This window comes from Hyaena hyaena, unplaced genomic scaffold, assembly GCF_003009895.1.
Source record: "Hyaena hyaena isolate Hyena2069 unplaced genomic scaffold, ASM300989v1 scaffold_1637, whole genome shotgun sequence".
NCBI classification, from domain to species: domain Eukaryota; kingdom Metazoa; phylum Chordata; class Mammalia; order Carnivora; family Hyaenidae; genus Hyaena; species Hyaena hyaena.
In genome coordinates, this window is record NW_024082270.1 from 168,570 (window position 1) to 178,847 (window position 10,278).

At 36.8% G+C, this 10,278-nt stretch overlaps 1 non-coding gene across 1 annotated transcript; it reads right to left on the reverse strand.

Annotated features, from left to right (window-relative positions):
* Positions 1 to 1,748: 1,748 nt before the first annotated feature.
* On the reverse strand, positions 1,749 to 1,869 carry LOC120226249. Its single transcript, XR_005526981.1, has one exon. It is a non-coding gene; the product is annotated as a U6atac minor spliceosomal RNA (small nuclear RNA).
* Between the last annotated feature and the right edge of the window lie 8,409 nt (positions 1,870 to 10,278).

The window sequence follows — 10,278 nt, forward strand, 5'->3', positions numbered from 1 at the left end:
AACTTCTATTATCTCACTGGTGGTTAGAATTAAAAAGGGTAGGATAAGAAGGAAAAAAAAATCATGGCAGAGATAATGCAAACCGTTAAGAGGAAGCATGCAGTGATTGTCAAGGGAATCTTCAAAGAAGGAAAGATCATATTCCAAAACTGGGTAGAAGGCAGTCGTCACGAATACAGACTGGATGTTTGAACTGGGACTGGAAGAAAATACAGTTTCAACATAAAGGGTGGTAGAAATTTTTTTAAGAAGACTAGCATGAGACCAGCAGGGAACAAAATCATATTTAGATTAATAGGAAATCTTTCTGTTTAATCAGTTTTAAGCCAAAATGAGTGAGAAAGCTTTTTAGAAATAATATGTGGGGCCTAAAAAGCCACCCTAGGTATTTAAACTTAATGTCATTTTAGTAAGGAGCTGTGTGATCCAAGCTCTGCTTCTGAAAAACTAATAGAGCAAATGTAATTAAAATAAATTAAAAGGGAGAAAGGTGTGGAAAATCAACACTTGTTTAGATGAAGGTAGTAAGGATCTGAGATTTAAACAAAAAAAACACAAGGGTGCCTGGGTGGCTCAGTTGGTTAAGCATCCAACTTCAGCTCAGGTCATGATCTCACAGTTCATGGGTTCAAGCCCTGCATTGGGCTCTGTGCTGACAGCCAGCTCAGAGGCTGGGGCCTGCTTCGGATTCTGTGTCTCCCTCTCTCTCTGATCCTCCCCTGCTCATGCTGTCTCTCTCCCTCTCTCAGAAATAAATAAAACATTAAAAAAAATTTTTTTTAAAAACACAATACTGGATGGTAAAGAGGTAACAAAGATGAAAAATTATGAAGTCACAAAAATTATGAAGTTATAGGATTTTTAATTTAAATATAATATACATGCTAAAAAGTACATATCTTTGTTTACATCCAAGTGTATACAAACTATCTTAATTTTCACAGACCAGCACCCATATCAAGGAAGAGAGCATTCCCAGAAGACCCCACTTCCTATCTCTACCTCCATCCAATCTACCACCACAGATTACTTTCAACTGCTTTCATATTTTACATAAATGCAATTATCCATGATATCCCCTTATGTTTGTCTTCTTTAACACTTGCTTGTGATATTTATCCACATTTTCATGTGTTAGCCTGTTCTCATGTCTGTATAGCATTATATCACATAGATGAACTGTAATCATTTACCCATTCAACTGTTGGCAGGCATTTGGGTGGTTTTCAGCTTGGAGTAATAACATAAAATGCTGCCATGGACTTTTGTGTGTATGCTTTTTGGTTGGATATATACGTAGGAATTTAATTCCTGGGTCATACACATGGAGCTGTAGTAGATAATACCAACTATTCTGAAGTAGTTGTAGCAATTAATGCTCACTTACCAGTATATGAATTCCAGTTGCTCTGTATCCTTACCAATACTTGGCATTTTCTGTCTTTAACATTCTAGTCATTCTGGTGAGTACATAGTAGTTTCTTCTCATGGGTTTCATTTTTGTATTTCCTTAAATAGTAGAGTTACCATATTTTCTTTCCTTTTTTGCCATTTCTATGTCCTCTTCTGTAAAGCGATGAGTTCCTTAAATATTCTGGATAGAATTCTTTTGTCAGATATATGTGTGGCAATAAGTTCTCCTACTCACTGCATTTTCTTTTGACTCTCTTAATTTTGTGCTTCAATGAAGAAAAAAAATGTTAATTTTAATGCAGTTCGATATACCAATTGTATCTTCAATAATTAGTGCGATACCATGATGAGAGGCCACAGAGTGCATAGCAATACCTTAACCATGAATGTGTTGCATTGGTAATTAGGACCTTCTCATCTTTTTCAAGAGTTCTAACCTCTCCTTTCATACAGCGCTCATTTAATAAGGCTTTACCAGGAAAGGAGAAGACATAAATGATTATACCAAGTTGCCCACTTTGGGTCATCTTGAGGTATTACTAACAGAATGAGATAAGTCAGTAAGAAATGCCTGGTTAGGGATAAAGACAGTTTTGATTTGTGACACAGTGAGTTTGAGGTGTTTATGAGGCATTGAAGTAGAAATTTCCAGTAGGCCTCAGATTTTCAGGGAGAGCGTGATTGTTGAATGGATGGAATTGGTTGAAATTACTGAGAGAAATTACTATAGATACAAGAACATGAATGGGAGAAGAACCTTAATATATACCTCCAGGTAGTGGTTTGAAGAGGATATTACAAATCTATATCTCCAATTGCCTGCTAGACATTTTTACCTAGAAGTCTTACCTTGAAGTCTCATTGTCACCTCATAACCAAGGCAGCTAGAACAGAACTCATCGTTCTCCCCTATTCCCGAGCCCCTTCCTCCCCTTTATTGGAGTTCATATTTCTCCCATGTTGACCACCCCCCCCCCCCATGTCTTACAATCACTCAGACACCAAGCTTTAGAGTCAACAGTGACCCTTCATTCTTCTTCACCCTTTTGGTTAGTCATTAAGGGCTACTGTTGCTTTCATTCATTCCTTAATCTTATTTTCATTGACATTTCCTTAAACTATTTTAATGGTCTCTCAAATAGAGTCTCAAAGTTTGCCTTCTTACCCACTTTTTGTTTGCAAAGCAATGTTTTAGTTTTTGATTATTGAGCCAAGCCCTATGCCAAGTGCATTACATAGATATACTCTTTAATTTTCACATAATACCATGCGGAAACTGGGGGCTTAAGGTGTTTAAGTGACTTGCTGATGAGCATAGAGAACCAGGTTCCAACTTACACACATGGGAATCTGGTCATCTGTTAACTTGTATCATTTTCTTCCTCCACACAACTACCACATTAATAGTCCTAAAGCCTTCTTCATATTCCACCTCTTGTACATCTTTTTCCGACAATGAGATAAAGTGGTAAAAGGTTTTTGACCTTTTACCCTCTGTAATGCAAAGCCCTCTGTAATGTGTCTTCTACCCAAACTTTCATTAATCATCTGTTCTGGTAAAGCTGATGGGATCACATATCTTTCCCCACCTGTGTGATATACAATGTGTTAGAATTGTGTCTTATCTCACACCGTATCCCTAAAATGGTTACTCACCATCCCTTGAAATTTTTAATAACTATATGGCATCTCTCTGATGTAAACTGTAGTTACTTAAACCATTAATGGTGGGATGTTTTTGTGTGCCTGTCGTTCAAATTTTACTTTTTCCTTAAAGAATAAAGATGTTTCTTGGCATATAATTTTTTACTACCTTGGAATCTTAGAGTGGAGGATCCTCATGAATCACTTAATCCAATACTTCAGTTCACAAGTGAGGAAATGACCTGCAGTGGTGATGTGCTCAAGTTATAACTCATTAGTGCTAGAGCTTAAGGTTCCTAAATTTTGGTGTAATGCTTTTTCCAGTAAACACACTTCTTTTTGTTTTGTATTCTTAATATAGTCTTTTAAGAAAAACATAGTTTCAAAATTAAAAAGTTCCTGTGAGTCTTATTCTTTCTAAAGTAGACAACAGTCTCAACATTGAATGTTGATACTCAGAAGCAACTACTCTTAATTGGATGAGCTCTTTCTTCTGCAGTTCCTATTTCTGGCTCTAAATGAATGTAACTGCTTGTCCTTGATTTTTCAATTCAGACAAATGGTCTGTAGAATTTTGCCTCACAATACACACACATTCCTTAAGTCCCTATCTTTTCAATACTTTCATGTCATAATTTTTGTTACTATCAATATCTCCTGTTGAAACATAATTATTTTTCAGAGCTGGAATTTTCAATTGTCCCGTTTTAATCTGCTTCATTTGGTATATATTTTTCACTAATTCTCTCACTAAATTACTTTTGGTAGTGAAACACATCAATTACATCCTCATTAAAGGAGATGTGGGGTTGTTTGGGTACACATTTGGGAGTTTAGCTAAGCTACTCCATAGAATTGTTGCCGTAGCATCCATTATATTTGGCCAAGCTGCCTTCAGTGACTTAAAACTGGCATTAGCCCCCTCATGCAACTGTGTGTCCAGCATGGCAGCTGTTGTGACTTTGTTAAATTAATACTCATTAAAGAGAGCCCCCTGAGCATTGCAGTGCAACAACAGACCACAAGAGGAATTGAAATATAGATTATTATTCATAGGTCCTGAAGGAAGTATCTGAAATATAGATTATTACTCGTAGGACCTCAAGGAAGTACCCAGTACACCACTGGTGGCCAATGGAGGTCCATGCAGAGTGCAGATAGGGAGACAGAGTCAGGACCAGGGACACTGCCTTTATTAGGATCAGTGGGTGGAGTGCTTTGAAGTTTTCAGATTAAGCCCACATTGGTCAATTCAAAACAAAAAGAGCAGGATTTTGGTAAGCTCCAAGGAGGTCTTGTTTAAGGGACACACAAGGACAGGCAAAGGGGGCAGAGGAGAATGTTTCTCACAAGGGTAGGGCAATTGACTTATGACTCTATGGGCTGTTATCAGGGATGTGGACTCAAGGGAGGGGGAGTATCAGTTCAAGGCCACCCCACAGGCAACTTGACCACAGGAGATGGGTGCTAAGACAAAAATACTATGGAGTAATTGAGCTAAACTCTGTAGCAGTGCACAGAGTCACAAGCAAATATAAATATTACTTCCCCAACAGCCCCTGTGATCAGCAGTCTCTCCCGCCTCCCAGTGTCTTCCCCTTTTGGCTTACTAATACTCCACTCTTGTGGTTTGAATTAAGCACTCCACCCACAGACCCTATTAAAGGCAGTGCCCCTGGTCCTGACTTTCTGTCTGCACTCTGCCTTTACCTCCCTTGTGGTCCCTGGAGTCCCAGGTATTTCTTTCAGGCCCTGTCAGTAATAAACTTCTCTATTTCATGACTTTTTGAGGTCTGTTGCAGAACCATGATTCACCATCTGGCATCCTGTGCCGCACTTAGTAAGTATTAATTTGATAAATTCATAACATAATTATTTAAGTAAACTTTTATTTTAAAACAGTTTTGGATTTATAGAAAATTGTGAAAATTGCATAGAAAAATTTTGAAACCCATACCTAGTTTCCCTATTATCGATTAGTATGGTACACTTGTCATAATTAATGAATCAATATTGATACATTTATTCTCTTTTTATTGTTTTATTATTTATTTCGAGAGAAAGAGAGACAGAGCACAGCAGGGGAGGAGCAGAGAGAGAGAGGGAGACACAGAATCTGAAACAGGCTCAGGCTTCTTGCTGTGAGCACAGAGCCTGACACAGGGCTTGAACTCATGAACATTGAGATCATGACCTGAGCCAAAGTTGGACGTTTAACTGACTGAGCCATCTAGGTGTCTCACTGATACATTTATTCTTAAGTAAAGGCCAAACTTTATTCAGACTTTTTAAAGATTTCACTTAATATCCTTTTTCTTTTCCTGGATCCCATCCAGGCCACCACATTACATTTAGTGTTCATGTCTCCCTAGACTCTTCTTAGCTATAACGGTTTGGCAGATACTTATTGTTTTTTGATGATCTTGACAATTTAGAGGAGTGCTGGTCAGATATTTTGTAGAATGTCTCTCAATTGGGATGTGTCTGATATTTTTCTCATGATTATATCAGGGTTATGGATTTTGAGGAGAAAAGTCCAAGTAGGGTAGGTGTCATTTTCATCACAGCATAGCAAGGGTACACACTATCAACATGACTAGTCACTGTTGACATTCATGTCGATCACATGCTTGAGCTAGTGGTTGTCAGGTTTCTCTATAGTAAATTTACTGTAGGAAGTTATAGTTTACTTCCTTGAGGGTGGAGTATCTAGATAAGTTATTTAGAATTCCTCTAAATAGGAGATTCATCTATTTCTCTCCATTTATATATATTCAGTCATTGTCAGTCATTATCAATATAGACTCATGGACATTTACTTTACACTCTGGGTTATAATCTAATTAATATTACTTCATTTTGTTACTCAAATTGTTTCAACTTTAGCCATTGAGAGCTTTTCAGTTGGCCTTCCTCAACCCTTTGACACAGACACCCTGTCCATCATTGAGGGTTTTGTTGTTGTTGTTTTAACATTTAACATCTTTTATCATTGTCCCACTTTTACACGCTACAAGATACACCAGGAACTTCTTGTATATTTCCTATCCCAGTCATAAAATCAGCCATTTTCCCAAGGAATCTTGGTTATTTTCATTTGCAAATGTTATCAGAAACCAAGGACTGCTTGTTGCTACTGGAGTCTCATTGCTTCTAGGTTTTCTTAGCTGACAGAGCAAGGAGGTACTATACGTGTGTATGTACAAATCTGTGTATACAGGTTATGCTCTATGTGGAGTCATTTGTGCTTATATTAAACTAAACATGAGTTCATCCTGTTATCTCCAATATGATATCTCTGATTCATTATGACATGGATCCTTCTAGTCTCCATTATTTGCTTATTTAAGGCCTCCATACCACCAGTAAGAAAATGTGTTCCCACCATTCACCATCTGTTTAGTTAATCTCTTTTTTTAATGTTTATTTTTTTACTTTTGAGTGAGAGATCTAGAGAGTGCAAAAGGGGGAGGGGCAGAGCAAGAGGAGGGAGAGAGAATCTTAAAAGGCTCTCCACAGTCAGTGCAGAGCCCGTCTGGGGGCTCCATCTCACAAACCATGAGATCATGGCCTGAGCCAAAATCAAGAGTGGGATGCTCAACTGTGCCATTCTTGTGCCCCTATTTACTTAATACCTCAATTCTAGTATCTATACATAGTGGTTTCAGAATTAACCTATACGACCCTGTGGAAAACCTTATCATGTAGAATATATGCTAATGTTTTGCTGAGTCTTAAAGACAATAGTTATTTCCAGTTCAGAACCATTTTCCCCCACTCCCTTTGCTGAGGTTGTTTCATGCACTTATAATACAGTTAGACTCTTCTGTGACATTGTGAATTCCATCCTGATATTCCTGACCTCCTTCCTAAATGACTTTTTATCATCTGCATACATTAAGGTTCACTCTTTGTGCTGTAGAAGTCTGTGGGCTTTGACAAATGCATATGGTCGCTTTCCACCATTACAGTATCATACACAAGAGTTTAACCACCCTAAGAAAACCTATTCAAGTTTCACCTATTCAGGTTTCCTCCTCCTTTCAAACATATGGCAACCAGTAATTGCTTTTTTATGTCTATAATTTTGCTGTTTCCAAAATTTCCTCTAATTGGAATCATATAGCATGGAGTTTTTCCAGACTGGCTTTTTTCACTTGCCAATATGTATTTATGTGGCATTGATGTTTTTTCATGCCTCCATAGAGTACTCCTTTTTTATTACTAAATAGTAATACATTATGTAGATATATTTCAGTTTGTTTTCCATTCACTTATGGAAGGACATCTTGGTTGTTTCCAGTTTGGGGTAATTATAAATAAGTCTGCTATAAATATTTGTGTGCAGGTTTTTGCATGGACATATGTTTTAAAACTAGTTGGGTAAATAGCAGTGCAATTGCTAAATTGTATGGCAAAATTATGTTGAGCTTTCTAAGGAATTTCCAGTCTTCCAATGTGGCTCTACCATTTTGTATTTCCACCAGCAATGAATGAGGTTTTTTGTTGCTACACATTCTTGTCATCAGTTTGTACTGTCAAATTTTGACATTCTAGATATATTTTCTTTAATTCAAGTTAGTTAACATACAGTGCAGTCCTGGCTTCAGGGAGTAGAACCCAGTGATTCATCTCTTACATATGACACCCAGTGCTTGTCCCAAAAAGTGCCCTCCTTAATGCCTACCACCTGTTTAGCTCATCCCCCCACCACCTCCCCTCCAGCAAACCTGTTTGTTCACCATATTTGAGAGTTTCTTATGATTTGCCTCCATGTCTGTTTTTATCTTACTTTTCCTTCCCTTCTGCTATATTAATCTTTTGTGTTTCCCAAATTCCACGAGTGAAATCATATGTTATCTGTTTTATGTTTATTTTCCTGACTTACTTATTTTGCTTATTATTAACATAATATAGTCTAGTTCCATCCATGTTGTTGCAAATGGCAAGATTTCATTCTTTTTGATTGCTGAGCAGCATTCCTTACACACACACACACACACACACACACACACACACATACTGGAATACACCACATCTTCTTATCCATTTATCAGTCAGTGGACATTTGGGCTCTTTCCATAATTTTTTTTTTTTTTTTGTATCTTTTGGATAAATACTGAGTAGTGCAATTGCTGGGTCACAGTGTAGATCTTTTTTTAATTTTTTGAGGAACCTCCATACTGTTTTCCAGAGCGGCTGCACCAGTTTGCTTTCTCACCAACAATGCAGAAAGGTTCCCCTTCTCTGTATCCTCGCCAATATCTTTTGTTTCCTGAGCTGTTAATTTTAGCCATTCTGACAGATGTGAGGTGATATCTCATGGTGGCTTTGACTTGTATTTCCCTGATGCTGAGTGTTGTTAAGCATCTTTTCATGTGTCTTTTCTTTGGAAAAGTATCTATTTATGTCTTCTGCCTATTTCTTCCCTGGATTGTTGGTTTTTTGGGTGTTGGATTTGGTAAATTCTTTATAGATTTTGGATACTAACCCTTTATCCGACATGTCATTTGCAAATATCTTCTCCCGTTCTGTCGATTGCCTTTTAGTTTTGTTGACTGTTTACTTTACAGTGCAGAAGCTTTTTATCTTGATGAGGTCCCAATAGTTCATTTTTGCTTTTATTTCCCTTGCTTCCAGAGACGTGTCTCATAAGAAGTTTTTGCAGCTGATGTCAAAAAGGTTGCTGCTTGTTTTCTCCTGTAGGATTCTGATGGTTTCCCGTCTCACATTTAGGTCTTTCATCCATTTTTAATTTATTTTTGGGTATGGTGTAAGAAAATCGTCCAGTTTCAGTCTTCTGCATGTCGCTGTATTCTAGATCTTCTAAGAAGTATGTTGTGAGATTTCATTGCTGTTTTAATTTGTATTTGCCTACTGATAGATGATGTTGAGCATCCATTTTTATGCTTATTTGCCATTTGTATACTATCTTTGATGGCATGTCTGTTCCTATTTTTGTGTATTTTTAAATTGGGCTCTTTGCTTTCTTGTTGACCTTTAAGAGTTATCTGTATATTCTGGATACAAGTGTGATTTGCAAATATTTTCTTCCAGTCAACGGTTTTTATTTTCATTCTTTTACAGTGCCTTTGGCAGAAGTTTTAATTTTAATAAAGTTCAACTTACCATTTTTTTCTTTTTTGCCTTTGGTATTGTATCTAAAAACTCATTGACAAACCCAAGGTCAAGCAGATTTGCTCCTGTGCATTTTCTTCTAAAACATTTAGAGTTTTCAATTTAGGTGACTGCGCCATTTTGCACTAACTTTTGTGAAAGATGTGTGGTCTATACATACAGTTTTTGAAAAGTTTGCTTGTCTGGCTGGCTCATGTTGCAGCGCTGAGTTCTTCTCAATCTCTTTAAGCAGTAGAAACATTTGGAGGTTGAGATTTTCTCTCTGTAATTTAACCTTTAGCATGAAAACATTGTCTTGGATGTAACACTCTTTGCCAATACAAATTTCTATGTTAAAATTTAGAAGCACTAGACCCTTAAAGTCTGTGTCTTGAATTTTGTAGGAAATGTCTGGCTTTCTGTTCTTAAAAAGAAGAGTCTTGTAGAAGATGAGCAGGACCTCTGAAATATCCTATATCTTATTTAGAAAGATGTTTCCTTCAACCAAATAGCATATAATTATGAATCAATATCTATAATTATATCAGTTGTAATAAAATAATTTAATGATCATAGTTATTTTGATGTCAGTATTATTAATGATAAAGGGGATCTTTTAGATTTACTTAAGATTTTATTTTTACTTTTTAAAAAAATTTCCTCATGTCCATTAAGTTACACATATTTATAAATAGAAGGAATGTTTCACTGAACATACCCAAGGTAGTTGGTGGTTGGAACAGTAATTTTCTCCTTCATTTTAGGAAAAAACAAAACAGGTGTCGGGGGTAAATTTAGAGTGAATTGGGAAATATTTCAGGTTTCTAACTTCTACCATAGTATTTTCAAATAGGAAATCAGAAAGAAAATTACTATGATATTAGCAGCATGGAGTAGGATTATGGGCAACAGAAGAGAATGCTATATCTTTGATCAATTAAGAGGCTATCTCTGAAGGTTCCGAAACATCAGTTTTCAGCAATCTCCTCTTAGTAACCAGAGCATATGCCTTTTAGTGCTGTGGTACCAAAGCAGCCTCTGGTAACTGTGGAACCTACAAATGTTGAGTGGGGAAAGCAATCAATATAGAATCAGTATCCTTTG